At 30.1% G+C, this 9,114-nt stretch overlaps 1 long non-coding RNA gene across 1 annotated transcript; it reads left to right on the plus strand.

Moving 5' to 3' along the window:
* Positions 1-6,407: 6,407 nt before the first annotated feature.
* LOC139509688 (uncharacterized) lies at positions 6,408-8,479 on the plus strand. The gene is made up of 2 exons (XR_011661794.1): positions 6,408-6,560; positions 8,298-8,479. It is a non-coding gene; the product is annotated as an uncharacterized lncRNA (long non-coding RNA).
* Positions 8,480-9,114: the final 635 nt, after the last annotated feature.

Here is a 9,114-nt window from a genome sequence, read left to right on the forward strand (position 1 = left end):
CAATACCTTTAAATATTAATTATAAAAAACAAGCTCTAGGAGAAACATGCAAACTCAATAGCATTTGGTGTAACTATCTATATATATTTTAACCTGAAGACACATAGGTTGCCTTGGAATGTTTTTTTTATTAGGAATGGTAATAATTGCTTTAACATTTTCCCATTTACAGAAAATGTACCTGATGTGACCCCTGAATGATTTTTGCTACTTTGTTGGTGATGTAATGTACATGACGTACATGATGTATGTTTGTTGCACTTCACCATATAAGTGAAAAAACATTTTACAGCCAAAACAACAAAAAACAAAATGACATGGGATTCAGTAAGCTTGATATATATCTAAGATAGCTGCATAGTTTGATGAAAATCCAAGTTGATTTGAAAAAGTTATAAAAAAAATTAAAGTGTACTATCTCTATTTTGTTCGAATTGCAAATCCTAGCTTTTTTTTTACCAAGATTACTTTAATTCTTAAATTTTACAGCAATACAACAAAAAACTAATTGAAATGGGATTCAGTAAGCTTGATATATATCTAAGATAGCTGCATAGTTTGATGAAAATCCAAGTTGATTTGAAAAAGTTATAAAAAAAAATTAAAGATGCCTATCTGAATTTTTATATAATAATTTTTATTTTTACATATTGTAAATTATACTTGTTATTTCAAGTTTTGTTATTAAAATGTTAATAAAAATTATTTCAAAGTAATCGTTTGAAAAAAAACTTGTGTCCCTATGGATATTATCTGTGAAAAAAGTGATGTCCCAACAAAAGCGATTCCGGAAAAAAGTATCTGTCCTACTGCACTTTGCACCGGTCCTATGTGACGATAAATTTTGACCAGTCCCTTACTATGAATACTAGTACTATGAACATATTTTTTTCAATTCAGATGCAACTAGCGGACGCTTAGAGTTGACCACAGGATCACTTAATAATGAATGCATGAATCTAAAGAACGTCTGAGTAATAACTTTTAGTACTTTTTCTTAAATATTTACAATTTAATTTTTCATGCTTCGTTTTTCACAATTTTTATTTCCGTGCAACGTTTTTGAGATTTTTAATTCATATGTTTCCGTGCTCATAGCCCCCCTTTACCACCCTAATATATGTTGTTTGAGATGAACTGTTTCATTTAGCTAATAATACATTTACATCCCAGTAATGACTAATACTATTGTGACCTGAGTGCAAATTCTTCGATCTCCTTGTGAGTATCAAAATGATACCAAAAATCCAAATGGTTAAGCTAGAAAGATATTTATCAAACTATTCCAGGAATGCTAAAGTCACTTGCCAAATACCTGTTACTCTCAAAGTTAAGTTCAACAAGTAGAGAAAAAGATACTCATTTGAGAAAAAGCTCACAGTTGTCTGTAACTCAGTACTATATTAGACCAGATTGTAAAGGCTAAACTGTCTGTTTTACTGTTAATGACTGAATTTTATGTTGTCAATCTCCAAAATCAAGGTCATATGAAACCTGCCTGGCAGACATGTTCACCTTAAAATCATTCCACACACCAAATAAATTAAGTTGATATAGTCAATAACACATTTTGTATTGCACAAAAGCAAAAATTAAATTCAAATCATATATCCAATTCTAAGTTCTATGACTTCATTAATTCTGTGTCAGAAACAATAAAATGAGAATTAAGACAATGACCATTGCCGGACAAAAACTTCATAACATGAGGCATCTGTATTGATGATATGAATCATCCAGGTCTTCTACCTTTTGAAATATAAAAAAATTATTCAAAGGAGAGGCTTACGATAACAGAGGGTCATTCAAACTCAAAATTTGAAAATAAACTGACAACACCATGGCTAAATAGAAATAGATACACCGGGAACCCACCAAAAACTTGGTTGATCTCAGGTTATCCGAAAGGGTAGGCAGATTTTGTTCCACATGTGGTACCTATTAAGTCTAATTTCTGTAGGTCACATTATGGAATAGGTTTACACTCAAGCAGCTCAACAAACATTTGAATGTTTCATATTCCATGAAATATGGCTAGTGAGACTGAAAATAACATTTTTGTCTGTTCATAATTTATGTTAAATTAGCACTCTGATATTTGTTGTAATGTTTCGTTAAAAAATACTGCTTAAACTATAAATTTATTAGATTTTTTTTAAATGTATAATTGTATCTGCTATTTGAAATGCTTGTTATTACATTTGGGCTATCTTTAAAGATTAAAAGTTGTTGATACAGCCAACAATTTTTTTTCAATTTCCATTTTGTATACAGTAAAAAAATTATAATGCAAACAGAGATGGGTCCGATTACTTTCAATGTAATTGATTAAATTACAATTACTTTGTCATTTGTACGATTAAATTAGATTAATGATTACATCATTTCTGAAAGTATCTGATTAAATTAATGATTACATTGGCAAAGTAATCATGATTACATCTGATTACAATGAATTTAAAAACAAAACATTTTGAATGATGTGGATGAATAAACATTTAATATAACTAAAGCTTTTTTGAGAATGTATTTTATTTGGTTCAATTATAAAATGATAACTTCAAATTAAACATCATCTATTTAAATAAACACCAAATTTCACTACATATATATACATTACACTTTATCACCAATGATCTCTAAATTATTTTGAATTAAATTTAATAAAGATATATCATAATCAAGAGTTTTTTTGTTTGTCTTCTGACCTCTTTCATAATTTATATGTATTCCAAGTTGCAGTTTATGGAAGTTTAAATATGATGAAATAAAGTTACATTTGTTCCAGTTAAAACTATGTTAAATTTTAATAGAAATGTTTAATCAATTTGTAAACAATATGTATTTAAGTACTAAAAACCATTGCATTTTACACGTCCAGTCCAAATACAAAAAAAAGTTTAAACAACATATTTGTCCAACTTTTAATTTAGTTTGTGCTAATTAGATAAATTTTCATGTCTGATTTATCTTTTATCATATATATTTCCCCTACAGCTGTACTCAATTGTTAATTGCAATAAAAACAAACATTAATTAGTCTCCTACCTGTCAATTCAAAGTTGACAAAAATCACAAAAATTAACAAAAGATTATAATTCAGGGTTAAAGAAAAGTATTACTTGAATATATACAGTTATTGTCAAATATTAATATGAAGATCATTATAAAACGATGAATATACATGTATGTACAATATCTTTTACCAAAATAAAAGGTATATAATTGTATTATATGTCTCTGCTTATAGTCTAATGATGACTTTTCAATACTGTAGCAGTTTATTTTTTACTGAAATAGACAAGCTTAAAGTATGTTAAAAATTTATCAAATATGAACAAAGAGGTTCATTTAATGACCAAAAACACAATTTTAGATTTTTTTCATTGTAATCAGAATGTAATCATAAAGTAATCATGATTACAGGGTATTTTGAAAAGTAATTGATTAAATTAAATTACATGTAATCAGATTTTTGGCTGATTAATGATTACACTGATTACTTGAAAAATTGTAATCAATTACAGCTGATTAACGATTACAATTACAATTACCTCAAGTCTGAATGCAAATAATTATATCATTATCAACTTATTTTATGAAACAGAGAGGTGAAAGATACCAGAGGGATATCAAACTTATGAGTCGAAAATAAACTGACAACCTCCATGCCTAAAGAAGAATAAGACTGACAGACAAACAACAGTACACAAGACACATTTGTTAAATTACACCACTTATAACAGTTAAATTTTACCTATTTTAAAACTCTATTACCCAAATGCTAAAACTACATTATCATTTACATTGTCAAAAATTTATGATTGCTTTTCAAAAGACTAATTTCAAGAACAATTTTATGCGCCACTTAGGGACGACATCAAAAGTTCAATGAAGGATAATAAACTTAAAATTCAAATAGTTTTTTCACTGACCCCCCTACCCCCCTATTAACTTAATTTGGGGAAAATTGATTGACCCATATGGATATATGTAAAAATCAATGTCGGATAACCAAATCTTGTAGCAGTTCAACCCCTCACCCCAAACTATTTGAATTAAGTTTTTTTTATCTTACATTGATCTTTTGATGTCGTCCCTTAGGGGGCATCATGTTTTTTTGGTCTGTGCATCTGTTCGTTAGTCTGTCGGTCCCACTTCAGGACGGTCACATGGTTAAAGTTTTAGGTCAAGGTAGTTTTTGATAAAGTTGAAGTCCTATCAACTTGAAATATTGACAAATGTTCCCTAAGATATGATCTTTCTAATTTTAATGCCAAATAAGAGTTTTTATCCCAATTTCAGAGTTCACTGAACATAGAAAATGATAATGCGAGTGGGGCATCCATGTACTATGGACACATTCTTGTTTACATATAATTATTCGTGGTTCCGTGACTTGCCAAAGGGACCTGGTTGGTGTATACCTGCCAACTGTCACTACTTGCGGCGGATTTCCCCCATGGAGGCTCTCAAATTGAAATTTTGAAAGAGCAATTTTATCCACAATTTTAAACAAAATAATTAATTTTAAAATGACTTTAGGATTATAAAAGTATGAAGAAGCCAAATACAACATTAAAATGTATTTGAATGCCTCTTGAAGGGTTTTTAGGACTATGACAGCCATCTTGCACGCAAAACCCCCATGTTATGTAAAAAGTCACCAAAAGCGATTGTCTTCTAGTGCGAAGAACCATATATCTACATAGTCGTTCTGTCTGTATATCACTAGAGCCGAAGCCAGTTTTCGAGGTATGCTGTCTTAGCAGATGAAATAGTCAGTCGTATATCTGTCCACTTTTTCCACGAAAACGGAGCTGATACAAATTGGGTACATCACGTCGCGTCGTGATCTATAGTGTTTTACTGTGGGAACTGGCTTGGTGAATATTGTGCACTACTAGTATTTTCGATTTGTTACTTGAGCTTTGGACAATTAATGCTAGTTGACTAAGAATTTTGAATAAAGTTCTGTATCGGTGATAATAAGCTGCGTTTTGTACTTTTATATAAGATTAATGACTCAAGATATATAAATTCTTAATAGCTCTCAAAATATAAAATGTTAATTTTTATTCAAGATCGCAACATTGTAAATTCTATAATACATTATCATGAAAAAATAGAGAAAAAATATTGAAAAAAGCAAAAAATTGCTTCCGGCCGTACGGTAACGGATACTGGATGTGTAGTGATTGATAATTTAGTCTTAGATTATTTGTTGCTTGTTTATGTGTGTTTTTGTACAGTTCTTTTATTGTTCTGTTGCACCAATGTCTCAAGATAAGGGGAATGGTTGGAGCCTGTAATTCGGTGGTTGTCGATGCTGTGTTATATATTCGTTTTTCGTTCATTATATTGTACATAAATTAGGCCGTTAGTTTTCTCGTTTGAATTGTTAAACATTTGTTTTCTCGGGTCCTTTTAAAGCTGACTATGCGGTATGACTTAGCTCATTGAAGGCTGTACGGTGATCTATATTTGTTAATGTCTGTGTCATTTGGTCTCTTGTGAATAGTTGTCTCATTGGCAATCATACCACATCTTTTTTTTTATGTATAATTGTTAACTTCCGTTTCATTTTGTCTCTTGTAGAGAGTTGTCTCATTGTCTATCATACCTTGCACATCTTTTTTTTATATAAATAAAAAATTACATCACTGTGTTAGACTATATGGACTTTTACAATTTTGGGAGACTATTAAAAAATATATATATCTTTAAAAAATATATACACCTTTTTAACAATATTTTGGTCAAGAACAGGTGAATTACAGGTAGATATCAAGATCCAGTCCTTAGGAGGACCCCATAATCCCTAATGTTGTTTTAGTTTAATTACCAAATGTTGGAGAAACGTGACCACACCGTTGGCAGGTATGTTGGTGCTAACACCTACTGGTTAGGAATGCTTGGATGAAAAAACATTTGTATGAATTAGTGTAAGGAACCACTTTAAAGTTGACATCTCGATATTATACCATGACTAGTTAGCAGGACCAAATTTGTCAGGATTTTACCATTTTTTCATAACTGGGGCGAGTTGGCCAACATTTATACATCAGGATTTTACACTTTGTACAAATTGTGTAAGTTGACAGGACTAAATTTAACACTTTTTATGAGTGGGGCGAGTTTGAAGAAATTCGTGGCGAGATGGTGTGGGACGATTTTACAATGGGGCGAGTTGGCTTCTTTTCAATGAGACTATTTATTTCTTCGTGCGATGGGCTTAGTTCTTTTAAGCTGAGATGATATCAGCCTTCTCATTTACATGTTTAATTATTTAATATTTTCTTAATAAACCTGACAAACTAGCACTGATTTTACATTGCTTTATCTTAAATGTGAAAGGTTAATTTTCAGGGCACTGGTATTAACACTAGAGGGCGCTTTTGATTTGACTTCCGTCAGTCGCATTTCCGTTGAGAATGTAGAAATAAACCAAAACAGATACAGAAAAAACAACATTTAAGCTCTCATTTTGACATTTATAAGATTGGAAACTACTGATATGTAGCAGAAAGCCAGCATTGAAAACATGTCCAGGATGAAAAGTAAATGAATCAAGTTGTTAAGAAAACAAGCATCTGTACTTTGCAGTCTCAAGTTTAAACAAGCAGCTGACAAAAAAATATTATACAATTGTAGTTTTCTGTTTACTATGAATTAAAAATAAGGAAAGATCATTTTTTTCCAAATTAACATAGTATGAACTAAAATATAATCATCTCTGTTGTGTATTTTACTGAATAATAAACAAATAAAACTGCATTTAACAGCAATTTTTCATTTTGAAATAAAGAAATTCAGATACCTAATTATGCTTTACAGTTGGTTGCATGTTATTTCACATCATGATGACAAATGTATGATGAAAATTGGTATTGTTACGACAAAATCTATAGAAAAGAAAGATGCATATATATGGCCCTTTATATCATAGTAAACACCAATCATAAAGAGCTGCAAGCGAGCCAATGAGCACGTCTCTTTCAAATCTCACCACTTCTCCCTACGAGTTTCAGAAAGAGAAGTCACTTCTCCATATGATTTTGAAGAAGTGAGCTCTTTTTAGTGTTAAGATATTGATTATTCCAAAATTTAATCTACTATGTACATGATGTAACGTATTGCTTGTGTCATAAATTTTCTACAATTTTTGTGAAAAATTGGATTGTTGAACAATTCTTGCCAGATTTTAATGAAACTTATATCATAGGTTTAAACAGTGTATTATTATATCAGCAATGTCTCAGACAAGTTGTGAAAATTAGTGCAAAGTTAGTAGGTGTTCTGCTTAAGCAGTCAGGGGACTTACTGAAATAAGTGATTTTGAAATCACTTATTTGAGTAGCAAATTCAAGGTTTTGTCACAAATTGGGATTTTGTAGTTTTTTCAAAATTTTAAACACATAGGTTTAAATAATATCTTTTAATTAGTAAAATTTGAAAAAATGAACTTTTTGCTTCTTTTAAGTAGCAAGGTTTATGCCTTTGATGCTATCATTTAGCTGAAAATTCTATTTTAGTTGAAAAAATGCTATAATAATGGCTTTATATAATGAACTGATACTTTCTTAAAAGATTTTTCACAGCAGTGGGAGTATTTTTCCTGTGAAGTTCAAGGTTTCATCTTTCAGATTATGTAATAAAATTCTACTGTTCGCTATAAAAATTTCACTGTTCGAGGGTGTTGAAATTAGTGGGAGTTATTAAAAAAATGATACTTATAGAAGTGATTTTTGGGAAGGAAATTGAGATCTGATACTTAAACAAGTGATTTTTATGTCATTATCCTAGATTCAGTACAAGGTCATCACCTGAAATGACTTGGTCATCCTAGACAACACAGATGTTGGTTCTGATAAGTTTAGAAACATAATTAGTCCATGGATCCATTAGTATTCTATATTTAAGCTACAATAAAATTAAATCACTTCTTCTAGTGATTAATTTTACTACTTAAATACATGTAGGTGATTATAAAAGAAAGACAACTCTAACTTCCAACCTTTATGGAAATAATGTTACTTGAATCAGTGATTTAGAAAATCACTTATTTAAGTAAGTCCCCTGACTGTTAAGTTTGTTTGATAGGATCAACTTGTGATAGATCAATTATATTAAGTATAGAATTGCTTTAATATTTATAGTACATATCAATTTGATGATTATTTTCAGGCCTTGTCCTCTAGATAATGGTCCGGCAACTGAATTAGTAAACAGGCAATACATGAAGCAATTTAATAGCAGTATTAACTTTTAACACAAATTTCTAATCTTTTATTCAGGTGGGACTCGTAGAAAGTGTAGTACTTGCTGTTCAGATGGACAACAGTATAATTATCATCCAAGCAAGGAAACTTTTCAACATCTATTTAAAAGACAGTATTCAGGAACATGTATAAATGCTCAAAAAATTGTCAATGACTATGTTTCGCATCAGGCCCCAGGATTAATGAAAGAAAAAGAATATGATCTGGGAAATAACAATAAAGTATTCGCATCAAAATGGCTAGATGATAAGCAAGTTGTTTTTGGAACAAAATGCAACAAGGTATGTATTCTTCTTGTGTAATATTTCTATTTATGACACACTGTATACATTGTATCGATCATTCTTTTTTAAGTGTGGTCTAAAAGCATAAAGGCTTTAAGACATTAGAGTTGATTGATCTTAATTTTGGTAGTCTTACTGAGCTTCCTTATTGAAAAATCTGTCATTTCCCATGATGATTCTGTTTATTAAATTGGTTGTAATGAATACATTGATTTCCCAGCGAAAAAAAATTGATAATTTCACATGTGAAATAAACATGGTTTAATATTTCTCTCCTTTGAAGTTGGATCAAAACAAATTGTGAATGCATAGAAAAGATGTAGTTCCTTACATTTTCTACATTAATTTCATAAAAAAAAACCTTTGGGGCAATTTAAGAAAAGAATAACTTACCAAAGAATTTAAATATAAAAAAAATATTCAACTCATGACCAAACAACCCTGATAATTAACTCATGTGCTACGTGCACTTGTAAATTAATGTGTTGAAATTTAACCTTGTCAGTGATTTACAAGTACCTTGCAATGTACATACATGTAAAATATTC

The sequence above is a fragment of the Mytilus edulis genome, unplaced genomic scaffold (assembly GCF_963676685.1).
Source record: "Mytilus edulis unplaced genomic scaffold, xbMytEdul2.2 SCAFFOLD_2278, whole genome shotgun sequence".
NCBI lineage: Eukaryota > Metazoa > Mollusca > Bivalvia > Mytilida > Mytilidae > Mytilus > Mytilus edulis.